Source organism: Plectrocnemia conspersa, unplaced genomic scaffold (assembly GCF_051122295.1).
Source record: "Plectrocnemia conspersa isolate PC_06_02 unplaced genomic scaffold, ASM5112229v1 ptg000006l, whole genome shotgun sequence".
Lineage (NCBI taxonomy): Eukaryota > Metazoa > Arthropoda > Insecta > Trichoptera > Polycentropodidae > Plectrocnemia > Plectrocnemia conspersa.
This window is the reverse complement of record NW_028277170.1, coordinates 8929758-8946933: the sequence shown is the minus strand read 5'-3', so window position 1 is coordinate 8946933 and position 17176 is coordinate 8929758. Positions and strand designations below refer to the sequence as shown.

Sequence of the window (17176 nt, the reverse complement as noted above, 5' to 3'; positions counted from 1 at the left end):
TGAATAATTAAACGGTTAATTCTTGACCTACATTATATTTTAATTTAAATATATTAAATATTTAATAAGAACAAACTAATTAATTATTCAAAAAAGTGAGACAGACAAACAAAAAGATAAACTTACTTAGATAATTATGGAATTGATTTTTCAGTTAGCATTTTATATCATAGTGCTTTTGCAGACATTATAAGACAATGTTATAATAATATCTAGTTTGCAGATATTATAACTGTTTATTTATTCCCCACTTATACAACGCTACATTTACAATAATAATAACAATATTTTTCATTCGACACTCTTGGCTATTTTAATTGCAGTTACATACTTACGTACTCCAAAAAGTATCACAAGTTGTTTGTGAAATGGATTGCATGTGTTATTTTTTTCCATATGTAATTTTATTACATGTATTTTTCTGATTTCATCCTGATACCGTATATACTGTAGTATATGTATTTTATAGTTTTTGTTGGATTTTCACTTTTAGTTTGTTATTATGGATAATATTATTTATATAAATTAGTTCGCTTTAGATTTTTTTAAATATTGAGTAGACCGTGGTCTAGAAAAGTTTATACCATAGATAAAGAGTGCTTTTTGTTAATTTATCACGTTAGTCATCTTAATGTATTTAAGATTGTATGTAAGCATAATACATCTATACATGATATACATGTTTGTATAATAGCACCATCAGAGCATTTCGGTGTATAAACTTGCTCTTATCGCTCGAGGTCGGATATAATAGGAGATTACCGTGTCACCAAATTACAGGTTGAGCCTTAATGACCATCGTCGGGTTTGGAATACTTTATTTTCCGTGTATGAACTACCGACCAAACACTGAATGATTTGAGAGCTTTGGACAATTCGTTCGAAGGCCTTTAAATATTGAACAATGTACGACAAATACATTAAATACTTTAAATATAAATAAATAAAAAATACTTTGGACTGCTTTATTTTAAATTTGCTGAAAGTTGCAGATAGTCGTGAAACTGATGAATCTCTGACGCTGTTTATGCCATAAAAGCTTTGTTTCTCACGCTTGGTGCGTCAATTTCAATAAAAGCTTTTGCGACTGTTTTTGTCGATGTACGCTAATATTTTTACAAGTAGCCGTTGTGTACTTATATGTGGTTCCCAATATAATATGAATCTTTGGTTGTTAAAGTATAAACTTGATAGTAATAAAAATAATTTTCAAATTATAAAAACAGTATTTAGCATTCGGGTTTAAGGCCGAAAGTGCGTGATTTGACAGCATAAAATAATGCTGGAAAAGCTGGCAACAGTTTATTAAATTAGGCATGTATAAAATACCATATATTTGTATATGGAAATATAGCTGCCGTTATCAAGTGGTAGAGTTAAAATAGCTGGTTTTAAAAGTCGGAGAGGCTTCGCCTGTCAGTGAAATATTGTCGGCTGTGATCTATGCTGATACTGAATTATCAGGTGATGTGCCTCGTGCGGTGGCTCTTTGGTGTTAAATCTCGGGAGCGTCTTACTCCTTTCGCCCGTCTCCTCTCTGTGATCTTTTGCTCTGGCGAACCGCATATAAGATGTTGGTGGACTAACTATATTGCTTTTTGGACCCACCCACAAAATTTGTTTACTCCTTAAATAAAACTTCTAACTGATCACTTTCGACGATTGTTAACAAAAAAGGTAAACGTCAATAGTCCATTCTGTACAGGGTAGACGCATTGTCTACCCTGTATATATACTTTTTCAGAAAAATGAAAATAGTATTCATAATTTATTATTATTTATATAATGTTATATGAAATGCTTTCTTAATTATATTTTTTTAACACTCTCTTTTTTTCATACAAATGATCCTTACATTCGTTTGTGGCGTAGCTTGCCTATGTTGAGTTCTACATATCAAAGGATTTTTCTTTGAAACTTGGATACCTTTTTATGTTTATGTTGTGTACTTGTGTACGTAAAACAAAACAGAAACTTGAACAAAAAACTGCGCTTCGCTCAATGCGAGATTAAATCCATTTACGTTATGAGTTTTGATATAATCCATGATAAAGCTTGATTACATTGTATGTTGACTAATTAATAAAAAAATTCTGTTAAATTAAAAACATAATATAAAAGTTCTACTATGTCGTATATTGTATGATTTATTATGAATATTTAACAATAAAGAAAATTGCAAAACGTAACTCAGTGATAACTGGTGTGCAATATAAATATAATACAACAATAGGTTTGTTTTATATTGATATTTAATTTGATCGATTCCATGGGTATTGTAATTATCTTTTTCATACTAAAGTTTATGTGTTTTATGATAAAAAAGCATCGTAAGAAAATAAGTGTTTAAGTGGGTATAAGTTATAGAAAAATAGTATACAATTTCGTATATAATATAAATATATAAATAAAGCGTAATATCATTTCTTAATACCCTTTAATTTGCGATTAAAGTGTTAATGCAGGAGCAGTCCTGAGTGCAAGCCAGCTTTTTGCCGCCTCCTTATTTCGTTAAAATACATTTTGGAAAAATACTAATTTTTCATGTAGAATAGGATGAACAAATATAATAATTTTGAACGTATTGTTTTTAGATAATTCAGATAATTTATTAAATATTGACAAAATTAATCCTTTTGTCTTTTTTTAAATACTATACAATTAAACAAAAAAATCATAATATAACGTTGTTTTAAAAAAAATCTTCTGTCTCTTAGAGACGTAAATTCGTCAATTAGTTCGGGCAAGTCTATACTTTCTAATCAATTATGTTCAATGGATATAAGTGCTTGACTACTTACGTTTCCCTGAGACATCGTAGATCGGATATACTTTTTAATTAATGTGAGTTTTGAAAACCTTCTTTCACCAGTGGCAACGTAAACTAACAGTACTAAAAACATTCTAAGGGCAATGGTAAAATTTTGTTAACATGCTATTAAATCTATCTCTACGATACCTTTTAATATTTGTAAAGGATTGTTCGATGACAAGGAATCGGGGAAAATTTCCCGGTAAGACAGTATTTCATTAAATAACTGAATATCATCTAGATCTCTTTTTGATATGTTTGTTTTGTCTGACTGACCGAATTTTACATCTAGCTCCATACAATATTACTTTAAGATAGCATTATCCATTTCTTTAAAATTATACAAAAATTAAATAAAGATTCACACTCATTAGCTAATTCAAACCTTTGATTGAGGAAATTGCTTATGTGATCTGAAATCGTAAAATAAAAATTTATGTTCCTGCTTGGAATCTGCAACTGAATTTGATTTAGCTTCGTAAAAAAAGTGACGTGGCTTTTTAATTTGGCGAATTATATAAGATTCAGGCTGTGTTAATTCTCTCAGCCTCTAAAATATTGAAACATTCATTATTTATTTTTTGCATTATATAAATTTGGAGATTTTTTAAGGCATTGACGCATTATATTAACAATATCTACCCTTGAAAGCAAATCATGCCAAATAATTATAGAATATATAAATTTGAAAGAAGATATATTTTGCTCTAACGAACGAGCATTATTTTTTGATGCGATCGTTGATTAACTCTTAAGCTGGTAATTATGTTTTTTAGATTAAGACGTAAGGGCCTTATAGCTCTAATTCTGCTTTCCCATCTTGTATCACTAAGACTTTTGAGAGTTAAATTTGTAATGTGTTTCTTCAATATATCCTATCGATATGTGAAAGAAAAAATAATCTATATATCTCCTGAATAATTGCGAAAAAGTTAAATATTTCTTCACTATTATTTGCCGCATCACTTACAAGTATGCGCATTATAAGAAACAAAGAGTGCTCTTGGATTTATGTCTAATACCCGCTTTTAAAGGCCAATATTTTTACCTAAAATATTAGATCCATTGCCGTAACCCTGATCCTTTAATATTTTCAACCTCTAATTCAGTAATCACCAACATACGGCCCGTGGGCTGGGTCCGGCCCGCCAAAGATTTTCATCCTGTTCACCAAAAATTCACGATTTCTGCGTATAAATAATTCATATAGGATATATTACTTTTATAGAATTTTGTTATTTGGTTGTGAGTTCACGGCAGCTATATTCCAATTGATTAATCGGAATTTGATTAGGTAGTAGGTAGTGGACCCAAAGTAAAAAAAAGTTTTCAGTGTTGAAGGCGACAAGATGTTCGTTTACTCGAAAATTCCCTGGACACTTCCATTTATTGAAATTCTATTAACGTAGCAATTACCTGTTAATATCTATTCGTAGATAAAGACAGATAGCCTGTTCCTATTTATCAGTACTAAGCTATTTTATTTACTTTTTAAAAATCTGACTGTCGACTTGCAGATGTGTTCATATTTTATGGGGCTAAAAAAGTCTTCAGTTTATTGATACTAACTATGAATTGTATCGATAGATCTTGCTCATGTTTTTTATGTTTTAACTTTTAATTGCAACTTTAATATTATAAAATTGACACACAGTACATTATATATAAACTTATTTTTTTTTATAGATATCAACCTGCATGGAAAAGATTTTCGCGTTGAAGATGAGAGGTGAGTTTATTTTTTCATTGATATTAATTTATAACAAAACACTTCAAGTGAAGTATTACCAGTCAATAAGTAAATAACGCGCCTTGACTACAATACTGTCACAATAATGTCAATGCTGTTTTATAAATATCGCATTTTAAAACATTTTAAATATTCATCACTCAGTTACTTTTGCTTATGACACGTATTTAAAAATGATAAGTTTCGATTATTATTGCGATATACTTGCGAACGCGAACTTTGCTATTGCACTTCAGTATTCAAACATGCAAATTGAACAAACGTTCTATCGAACGTCCGTAGCAGTATAGTAGTAAATGTTATATACACAGACTCTATTTTAAATGCATAGGGTAGAGGTAGTCGTGAATTTTAAATATGAATTTGGGGCGTATTCATTATTATGTAATTATATTTTCCATAATCGAGACAAATTGTGGTTGAAGATATAATTTCTAGATAGTTTATTATAGCCTCTTCCTACCAATTCAAATGTCGAATGTTATTATAAAAATGACAGAATGTTTTTTAATTAATTCTAAATGTGACATAAAATAGGGGTGACTTTATTTATGTTAGACACTGATTAATAAAAATAACATGATTTGATTATATTTAATACAATGTGATAAATGTGTAATTTATACTTCAGTAGTTAGGCAAATCGAAATACATGCTTTCCGTATTTATTTATTGATATTGCTGATGTAATTATCAATTTAGTATGTCATAAAATGTATCTCTTATTTTGCGACAAACATTAAAGGTTGTACGTTGGGAGTGCAAATTTACCGTAATTTTCGTTTACTGGTAATCCGGTATTTTTTTACCAATTACCGGTAAATTACGATTTTTTTCATAATTTTCAGTAAGACGTTAGGTTATGCAAGTTCTAGGCTGAATATCATTTTAGCGTCTTTAATTTGATGATAAATAAATGGCGATACTAGATTTTTTCATATACATATCGTTAGTTGACATTTTAATTTGTTTAAAAGTAGCAAGAAATAAGAGTAAAATTTTCTAACATATCTGTCATAGTGCGTCTCGCTCACATTCATGCGTAAATATTCACATGAAAGAGAGAGATAGAAAGAAAGCTATAAATATATGTATATAATAATGTATTATTTTTTAAAATTACTTTTATTTTATTTTTAAAATATTTGAGAAGCCAAAAGGTTAACTAACGAACTAGTATAGGCAAAAATCCAATGCTGGTACTTGTGAAGAAAACATTAAGAATGCTAAAACGATATTTAATCATTTTAAAAAACTATTCGCGTAAATTGATACATACTTAATTTTTGGGTGTAGAATTATCTAATTGCTTATTGAACATCAAAGACATAAATGACAGACGTTTTTTGTACAGATCCAAATATAACAATATATATTTATAGTATGATAATAAAAATCACAATACAGCTTTGATTTAGAAGTAATTGAAAAATTACCGTCCTTTTTTTAGTGTATGTAAATATTATATATAAATACATATACAAAAAAAATCATCTAGAACGCCAAAATTGTGAGAAATATATTCTAGCCGCTAGATTCTAGCAGATATTAGTAGATAAAAACAATCTGCGTAAAAGCTGAATCATAAAGTAACATTTAATTCAAAACTAATATAACAAAGCCTTAATAAATTATTCCACTAGGTCCATTTTAGTTTATATATAAAAATATATGTGCATACATATATTTATAAAAATATAAACATACAAATGTAATTGTGAATACAGCCAAGCCAGGTTATAACAAATATAAAGGGACTGATTAAATTGAGTCGTTATATCGGAGTAAGGTACATACATATGCCATTTTATCTACGTTCACAAATTGGTTATTAGAACATTATATAATATAATTTGCAAATATACGTCCTATTAAATCTACAGCATCTTAAACTTCAGTTGTCGTCGGCACTGGCTGGGCGATATTTGGTTTTTCAATTTATCAGGAAAGAATCGTAAACAATAAGGGTCTCGATTAGGGATTCTGAAGTCTCAGGTTTTTTCGATTCCCGGTACTCGAGACCAAAATTTTTAAAGTCCCGGGAATTCCCGGGACTCGAGACTTTGATTATTTTTCGTATAATCATGAAAAAAAATTATGTTAAAAAATTAACTTATTATTAATTTTAATTAACTTATTATTATTAATTTTAATTCTTTTATTATTATTAACTTATATTATTTGTGTTATAGGTACGATAGGTGAAAATTTATTGAAACAATTTAAAAACACTTTATTCGATATTTATTTAAATTTAATTTATTACAATTTTTGTAATCGAAATATTTATATCAATATTAAGTTAAAACCTTTACTTTTGTAAGGAAAAATATGTTTTTAAAAACACCAAGGCGTTTAATAATAAATCACATAGCCTGTTCCTGGTTTTTGTGGCAAATATTCCAGATGTAGAAAAAACTCTCTCGCTTTCTGTAGATGTTGGCTTAATTGTAAGCAATGATTTGAATAAAAGCTCTAGATTCGAAGTTTGCTTGATAGTTGAATCTAATATCTGAAACTCCTTATTAAACTTAAATTTTTTATTTCTAGTCGTTGAAATATTTTGGTGGTTCGTGCGACAGAGTTGTGTTGACTTCAAATATTTTTTTTAAAAGGAAATTAACAATAATTTCGGAAGTTAATAAAGTGGCATCTCGACGACTTAGAGCTTCAACTGCCAGTTTTATAGGAGTGAGTACTTTACAAATATTTTCCAATACGTGAATGTTCGATTCATTCCAAATTTGGCCGATGCCAAGATCAATTAATGATTTTCTAATGCAATTTCGTAACTTTCAAAATCTCGAGATCATGGGTAATAAGGAATTCCACCTTGTCTTTATATCGAGACATAAATTAAGCTCGACATCAAAATCGCTCTTTACATATTTTTGTAAAATTGCACTTCGGAAAGTCTCGAGTCCCGGGTTATTAATTTTTAAATTCCCGGGACTCGAGACAGCAAAAAATCTTTGAATTCTCGGGAATAAATTCCCGGGTTGTCTCGACACAGAATCCCTAGTCTCGATCCTTTTGATGTATAAACATAAAAAGTTGTTCAGAACATATTTGTAAGATAGTGGGCATTAGTAAAATTGCGTCATATATAAAAAAGAGTAACATAACAAAATATACATTTCACAAAAAAGGTATGAATGGTAATTTTATCATTTATAAATTAAACACTAACTATAAAATATTTATTTTTTCATTTTTTCAAGAAAATGATGACGAAGTAAACAAAGTGTATTAAGACTATTCTCTGATAATCTAATTTTGCTGCATAATTATCCAGCTGTTGAGAATGCTATTTCCGACTCAACACTTGTTGGTTGATATTAAATAGTTAAAAGGCAACTATAAATATTTATCTTTTATTTTTTCCTCTTTGAAAAAAAATCAATTCTGTTCTAATGACTTCATCGATTTTTATTTGTTTTTCCTCTTCTGGAGAGATTATTTTTCCGAACAAATCCACATTCAGTTGCGGTCACTTCAATATAATCATCATCGGAATGTGAATCTACTAGATTTATTATATCTTCTGTGTAATTTTGTTCTATAACTTCTAATGTTTTTATCATCTTACTTTTTTTCGTTGTATTAAAAATACCACGTTCATCAATATCTGATATATCGTAAAGATATTATAAAATATTTGAATAATGTTAGTTAGTTAATTATTATAACAATCAAAGTTAGTGTAAATGTTTAGTGAATTTATCGGTAATTTATTTTTTAAATGGATGCCCCGAATGTTGATGAACCCAAACAAGACACGCGTTGACACGACAGGTAGAGCGCGACTAATCATCCAAACGAACCAATACAAAACACGACATTAATTTCTGAACAACCTAAATCCACAGCTGCATAATAATAACTACAAAATATGTGTAATTTAATAAATTTCTAATTGTTTATTTTTATTACTTTGTATGGGACTACTTGTTTATTTTATATTAAATTTTGTCTATGCTCAAATATAAGCGAATTGTTTACGAATAGTTCAACAAATATTTGAATAAGGAATAGTGAAAAATGTAAGGAATATATTTGGTATTCAATTATTCAAATATTCCGATTAGTCTCTACACTTGACTGATAATTTCGTTCATGCCGTCTGCTGCTTATTGAATATGTAGCTCTAAAATCGTTTTATATTAGTCGTTTGCTACTCCGATTAATCAATGACACCTTAGGTTATCTTTTTTAAACAATATGTATCTAGTTTTTTGCTTTGAATATTAATATTGTGAATCTCTCAACTCTTCATTTGCGTACTTTTTCCTCAATTAGTGTTCGAAAATCGTTGGCTTTGTTCTTCGTAACCCTATTCTAATTATTGTATAAAAATCGATTAAGCAGATTCTAAACTTAAAATATAATATAATCTTTGATGACTATTGAGGATAAGATGGGTATTTAAAAATAATAAATATGTTTGGTATCGAATATCGGGTTGAACTAGGGACTCAGGTGACTGCTTGACCTGTTTAGGCTTCTAAGGGCCTCCTCAGCTCAATTGTTTCTTTCAGTTTTCAAACATCTGTTCAATCTCGATGATTTGGGACGAAAAACTATATTGTTTCAAAATTAATTCAAAACATTGTAAAATTGCCAATTCGTAATTTTATGAAATGCATAATTCCGAGGGTACTTGGTATTTGTTTGACGAAGATATACACTGGCCCTGTCTTTTGTATTTTGAACCGACCTTCTTGGCGTTTTATTGCAGGAGTTTATAAACTCATAGAAAGGCTGAGGGAAACATAAGTAAATCAATTAGTTTTTTAATTTTTTTGTGACAAATATCGGTGATCCTGACACATGCATAATAAATTAGAGTAACAAAATATACTCAAGAAATTAAATTCATTTTTATCATTAGAAACAATAACTACGATAAATTTTACTTGTTGTCTACAAAAGTAGACATTGCTATTGCATTCCACAAATTAAAAAAAACAAATATTTTCGCATTCACGGTAGTGGCATTATAAAATTATTTCAATCTTTTGGTTTAAGGGCTGCTCTGTATTCTGAACAACCACTTGCCAAGATATAAGGCTGTTAAGACACAATTGAAATAAATGCGATTTGACTAACGCTCAACTCAATAAACATAAAATCTTTACTTATTTTAAGTTTTACGTGCGATTAATGCTTTCTTATAATCTATCATTCTTAATTAAAGTCCAATACTTTCTTGTATTAATAATTATTATCTCCAATTGTTTTTTTCGTAGAAAAACAACAATTTATGAGCAATGGTAATTTATAATATTTTAATTTCCTATCCAATGTTTTAAATAATACATAAAAGAAATCAAGATTTTAATTTTACAAAATGTTGCATTGCCGAAGCAAGTAAATAAAAAACCAAATAAATAGACCAGTTTAAACGATAAATTACGACCTTTAATAATTTTCATTATGAATATCTTATTTTGCTTTTTAATACATATTTTATGTATGAATTCCAGACTCCTTGTATTAAATGCTTAAAGAGAATTTTATATTATTTCGAGAAAAAAAATATCATCCGAATTAATCTTACTCTATTATTCCGGAATATAAATAAAACACTATGTAATTACGAGCCAGAATCGATCTTCTAGTAAATGTGTCGTTTTATATTCCTATATTTTTATATTATATATATATTTAAAATTCAGTATTATATTATTAAAAATAAATTATTAGTTCCGCTTTATATTGTATATTAATAATATAATTATTTATGCAATAATAACATTTTAAAGAAAAAAGGAATAAAACGTATCAAATTGAGTGAGAGAAAAAGGAGAACAAATAAATTAAGTGCATTTAGCTGAAGTTCTGAAACCATTGATATGTATTCTTTAGTTACATTTAATTTAAATTGCAGGCTGTAATTACTTTCTCGATAAAACATATATTTTAAATTGATTTTTTATGATTCACAGCTACTTATGACGTTAAGCTGAGCGTTCTGGTTTATTAATGTCTTATTTATCAAGAAATTAAAATATTTATTTTAACTTCTCCATTTTTCAAAAATTCTCGAGAAATTTAGATATAAAAATAATTATATGTAATAATTACATGATACGTGATTTTAATAATACAGTATATTTATATTATTGATTAACAGAGTACTAGATGTTTTTTGAAGAGAACACACTTCAATAAGAAGATAATTTGGTATAATGGACGCGAAAAATCAAAGGACCAAAACGGATCGATCGACTTAGATTGATTACAGAGCGTCGAGTTACAAAGGGTTTTCGGTTTCCCGTATTTACACTTGAATCGTAGAAAAAATGCTGCTGTTACTACTTAACATTTTTTATATTTTGAACAGCCCCCATACATTTTTGCATTTTTCGAATTCCCTCGCAGAGCGGTTTCTACTTATCTTATCATTAATATAGCTCTTAGTTTATCAATCAAAGATTAAGAGTAGTTAGGAAAATCGTACTAAAATCTTAAAAAATACTTCTTATCTCTATTAAAAGTTTACAAAACAGCAGGTATATTTTTAAAAATCAGGCATGTATTCACCCTTTTTATGCAGTGGTATAAAACAATCGTAGCAGAAATGCAAAAATGTGATTGAATTTAATGCTAGTGGATACATATGTCACACAGAAAAAATACATACTTTAATAAATTAACATCAGTATACTTTATAAATCAATTATCTTTTTACTGTTAAAAATATATAAGGATTAACAAAAAAAAAAACTAATGACATAAATGACAGATATTGTTGTATAGTATAGTATAATAATCCATTATAATTTTACATATAAATATAAATCAAGTTCAACGTAATGTAAATTCGCTGAATATTCGAAAGATAAAATATTATTATCAAATGACCCGATAAATAAATAAATATCAAATTGTTTTATCTATTTACCTCCGCGCGGAATTAAAAATAAAAAAATACAAGTAAAAATTTCAAGAAAACACATCAGGAAATTTCAGAATCAATATCAATATTTATAAAATTATATCGTTAGTTCTGATTCTGGTAAATTTTTATACATACATATGTATGTTCGTAGGAGATATTTTTGCATAAATATATTTGATAAAATGTTCGAGAAAGCGTGACTTCATAGGGAAAAAGGTTGTCAGATCAGTACCGCTTATCACACGATTTTCGCGGTTTTGCAGAGCTTTTCAAACGGTTGTAGCGAACGGACCGGCAACAATGACCTACATACAGACGTACTCACACACCTCGGGTGAATCGATAAAGCAGAGGTGGGCAACCTGTTTTCTGACGTCGCCACTAGTGCGACGCACAAAACGGTAGTGAGGCCTATCCATCAAAAGGATACAATAGTGGACTAAGAAAACATAAACTCATACTGATTCTTCAAATTTTTATCAAATTTAAATTTTAAAATAAAAACTTTTATTTAATTTTCTATGTACAGTTTTAAATATTATTAAGCTGTAATTACTTCAGAATACCACCATGCTATCACTATATTTTTTCGAGTGAACACTGATTTAGAGCTAATTTTTCTTTCTAATAAATATTTCTTGAGATCTTCTCGTCAAAAATGTCAAATCGAGATATATTAGTATTTTTTCTTAAAAATTAAATTTGTAGAGATATTAAATCTTAAATTATTTTACAACCGTTGAATTATTTAATACTACTACATAAGAAAGGGTAGGTCCGTGCCAAATGTTTGAACATAATTAAATTCTTTCGTAAAAGCTTTTAATTGAGGATAGAAGTATTTGAATAGCAAAAAATGATAGTAGTTACTCTAAACGTCTTTATCTTTGCTTTGGTAATCCAAGAACTTCATTGCTAATCAGTTAAGATAAAACCGCTCCTCGTGGGAATCGGTAGGTTGCAAAAATGTATGCTGCCTTTCCACAAGGTTACGCCATAAAATTTGCCCGTCTGTGAATTTAATTCTCGTTCTTTCAATAATTTAAAAAGGTTTTTTATTTTTAACTTTTCGAAATATAAAAAAATGTAAAGAAGTAACAATCATATTTTTTTACGATTTCAGTATAAATAAAATTACTTTGTAGCTTGACGCTCTAATTAATCGAAGTTGATCGATCTTTTTCGATCCTTCGAATCGATGTGTTTTATTTAACAATCCACCAGTTCTCTGTTAATTAATAATATAATGTATTAATATAATCACATACCATTTATACATATATTTTTTATTTACCGAAATGTCTCGAGAAAATCGAGAAGTGGAAATGGGAATTTTTGAATCTATATTGAATATAATATAGAATCCATTTTTCATAGCAAGTAATTATTCTTTTCATGAATGGTTTTTTATTGCTATTAAAAACTAATAAAAACGGATTTCTTACCGTGCGGTTTTTGCTTTTAAGTCATTTCGTGTGGTATTTATTTGACCATTTTTTTGATCTTTCATATGTTATCCAGGAGTCAATTCTGCTGCAATTGTCCAAACAGTTATTTATGGATTAGAGGACGTTACATTTATTATTGATCATATAGTAAAAATGACCATCTATTTGTTTTTAAGATAATTTATATACATACAGATGAAAAAGTACTGAATAGCTGCATTCATTATTGTCTTACTGTATACATAATTATTATTTGATCCTGATCTTCTACTTAAAAAAAATAAACTTCTATGAAGAAACGGACATTATTCCATTCAATGAATTTTGGAGTTGTATTGCCTTAGCGGTGGCATGAGACCAACCCTGTGTTTATTGTATATTAACACTTTACCGACCGCTCACGCCATATGGAGTGCGAGCCTGCCGAACGTTAAATACCGCGCACGCCATATGGAGTGAGCGGTAGCTATGATTTCGTTATCATATTAAAAATATATGCTTAGAGATTTTTTAAGATTTTTTTTTGAAAAAAATTTAATATTAGTATGAAGTTTCATTTGATATTGAAAAAAAATATTTAATTACTGTGCCTGGCCTTATTATTAGACACGTTTGTCTATATATTATAATTTGTTTATATATTATAATTTTTAAAGCAGAAATTCGTTTTTTTGCTATTTTATTATTTTTTATAGCATTAGTTATTGAAAAAGAACTAATTTAGTCGTGAGAAGTCATAAATTCTATTTTTTTAATTCAAAACAAAAATAAAAATATTTTTCACTATGCAATTCGGGACTATATTTAAAATATTTTGTATGTCCTTCTTTAGATTAAATAAGTGCCTGAATTTACTTTATAAACGTTGTTTAATTTTTGAAGGTTCAAAGTATGATTCTATTCTCGAATCACCTTCTCGATTAGCTCTTTTTTAGTGGTTATTTCGATTTTATCAATCTCTTCTTCAAATGCTCCCAAATATTCTCGACTTCTTCCCAGTGTTATCAGTAAAAATTAACAACAAAATCATATATAATAAAGATATAGTTTAAATATAATTGAGCTGCCTTTGTATTTCTTTACTTGTGTCTTATAATATAATCAGGTACTGTTTATCTATACAAATTCGAAAATCCATTTAAAAAATATATATTTATATCAAATATATTTTGTAAATTCTTTCTACTTTGCATTTTTTTAAGTACACTAACATTTTTTGTGAGTTAATCTATTAGATAGTACCGGTTTCCCGAATTTATAAATTGACAGATTAGCGAGATTATATCGTATTTTTTCTGTCCTGTAATTTGGAAATTTCGACCGTTTATTTTATTGAGTGAATTTTATCTATCACGAGATAGCACCGATTTACTGGAAGTGATTCTCAGAAGTGACTCTTTTTTTGAAATTGGGAATTTCTTTTGAGATAAGAAATAATATGATGCACTTAAAAAAATATGAATAATAATTCAGTTTAGCTAACGCTGTCGTGTAAATCGAGATAGTTTTGTAGAGGAAAATTACGCGGAAATGATTCAAATATTCCCAGTGATAACGAAAACTTTAGTGATAGTGATACAAATTCGATTGTTCATGAAAGAAATCGTCCTCGAGTAATGATGCCTATTAGCGATGGAGAAGATACTGAGGATGATGATATTCCATTAGATTGATGTGAAACTGATACACCTAGGCATAACCAGCCATTTGAAGGATTGTCGGGAGCAACTTTTGATGTTGATATCACGCGCCCTGAAGAAATCGCCGAAAAATTTATCGGTGATGACCTGTTCCGCATTATTGCAGAAGAAACAAATAGATACCGTGCTCAAACTTGGAATAAGTACAAACAAGAAGTTAAAATTATTATACAAGAAAAAAATAAGAATATGTGGGGCTTACCGGATATTCTAAAAAAGGCTAAACTACGAATATTTGAAAGTAAATATAAGCGAAACGGGGAAATTTTATTACAATTGTGGAAAACAGTAAAGAGTAGAGATATTCGAATGATATCAACAATCCATAATACAAATATTGTAAACACTGAAAAAACTGACAGAAGAACTGGGCTGCGTATAAAAAAACCAATTTGTATAATTGATTACAATAAATACATGAAGGGAGTAGATCGGGCTGATCAATACCTTTCGTACTATCCAATATATCGTAAAACTAAAACATGGACGAAAAAAGTGGCCATGTATTTATTTAACTGTGCATTATTCAATGCATTTACAGTGTATAGAAGTGTAAATTCAAACAGCAATATAAAGTTTTATGATTATTTAATGAAAATAGCAAAATATTGGATAGAGGAAAAAACACCAGAAACAGAAACACCAACAATTTCAGAAATGTCTGAAAATTCACAACCGACATCCAAATTCGCCACTGCTCCCTCATTTCAAAGGCTTTCAGGCAGTTTAAAACCAATTAGTCAGGATATCATCTACTAATGAGCGTAAAAGAAGAAGATGCATAGTTTGTATCGCACATAAAATAAGAAAAGATTCTGTTTACATGTGCAAAGAATGTAAAGTAGCTTTACATGTTGGTGAATGTTTCTCCTCGTATCATTTGAAGAAACATTACTAGGTAAATAATAAAAATAACGTTTGTGAATTTTGAATTTTATTTTTTTGATAATTCGTATTGGTATTATTTTAGAATTAAATATTGTGAAAAGTGAATTACAAGGGAAAGACATTGAATAATAATAAAGTGTGTACCTGAAATATTCCGTATTAGTGTGGAGAAATTTATAATGGTGAGTGCACTTTAAACTTGCATTATATAAATAGTTATTGTGAAAAGTGATTTACACGTGAAAGACAATGTACAATATCTGTGTATGTGCCTGGAAGATTTCGCATTACGATGGAGCGAATTACAATGGTGAGTGAATATTTTATTGCAATTGAATTATATATCAGTAAACTCATATTAGTAAAAATGTCATTTCTCATTTTTGTAGATAATCATTTGCACAAAATATCACAATACGAAAAAAAAGTGTGCTTGAAAAAAGTTTTTTTAAATTTAAAAAAGTTTGAGAACCGCTGGATGACTCAATTTAAATTATTTTTATTTAAATTTCTAGGTTATTCATTTTTATAATTTTAAAATCAAGATAATCATTTTAAAAATCTAATAATAAGGAAATGTAATAATTCATTTTTATTTCCGGCGATCCACATGTTGAGAACCACCTAATAATGACTTAAATTGATGCATTGATACATTTTTAACATGTTTAGAAAAATTCAACTAAATATTCGGACCGTATCAAAAAATACATAAATTTAAATAAAAAAGGTAAAATTCGCGAAGATTTGCGAAAAGGTGCCGGTATTTAGCGTAAGTCTGGTAGTGAAACTGCCGGTCGGTAAAGTGTTAATGATATTTCCACTCTACCACAATGGCTATATTCACAGACGATGCAGCTCTACTACTATCACATGAGGTGATAGTAGTAGAACTACTACTATCACATGATATCCTGTATTCGCAGACCAATATGTGTAGAGTCTAAGTAAGAATCCGATCCGAATCTGGTTGATTATATAAAGAATTGCACTAAAAATAATAAATAAAATCTAATGAAAAGTGTATTACGCCTGTTCTGCAAAATACAAAAAATTGTAACTGTCGCTAAACGTTTATCCGCGTTGCCCGAAGGCATCCGTGTTAATATTGATTTCGCACCGGCGAATTTGCTCTTTGTCATTACCGGGCCGCTTTTCGTGCAAATAATTCGTTGAGTGATAAAAGTGCAAAAAATTAAAAAAAAATCATTTTATATTAAGGTAAACTAGTTTTTAATTCAGTCAATAGATGTCATTATTATTTCATAATTCTATATTGACGGTATTTTTAACTATAGCTTAAAATTATTTAATAAAAAAATTCTAATAATAAATGTTATCAAATAAATAAGTTTGTGTATTTATATAAACATATAACAGATTAAACTTATACCTATCTGTAATAATCTGAAATTTAATATGTATCATAGACAAATCCCACAGTTAAGGTAAAACCTTAGTAATTGCAAATATCATATTTTGGATATATGAGCGTTTCAAGTTTAATTTTGAGGAATATTTATAATTTTTTTTATTAGAAATATTTATCTCAACTTGTTGAAATATTTATTGTTATCTATTTTCAATTTTTTTACATTAGCATCTATAGACAATGTGTTAAATGCATAATATTTTATTTTTTTAGATAAAATAATAAAACTTACTTGTTCTCAT

At 28.4% G+C, this 17176-nt stretch overlaps 2 protein-coding genes and 1 long non-coding RNA gene across 5 annotated transcripts in view; 2 read left to right on the top strand and 1 right to left on the bottom strand.

The window, feature by feature from the left end:
• Window positions 1-17176, top strand: part of Nca (neurocalcin homolog) — a 174850-nt gene that overhangs the window by 16931 nt on the left and 140743 nt on the right. The window lies entirely within an intron of this gene.
• LOC148234162 (neuronal calcium sensor 2) overlaps window positions 1-17176 on the top strand; it is a 163031-nt gene that overhangs the window by 16849 nt on the left and 129006 nt on the right. For all 3 annotated transcript variants that reach the window (XM_088187392.1, XM_088187389.1, XM_088187390.1), the window contains one exon: window positions 4499-4541. The gene's annotated coding sequence lies outside the window, so the exon portion shown is untranslated. The remainder of the gene's footprint in view (window positions 1-4498; window positions 4542-17176) is intronic.
• The window catches only part of LOC148234164 (uncharacterized), an 83061-nt gene continuing 80895 nt past the window's right edge, over window positions 15011-17176 (bottom strand). The window contains exon 2 of the long non-coding RNA XR_015809864.1: window positions 15011-16327. This is a non-coding gene — a long non-coding RNA (uncharacterized LOC148234164). The remainder of the gene's footprint in view (window positions 16328-17176) is intronic.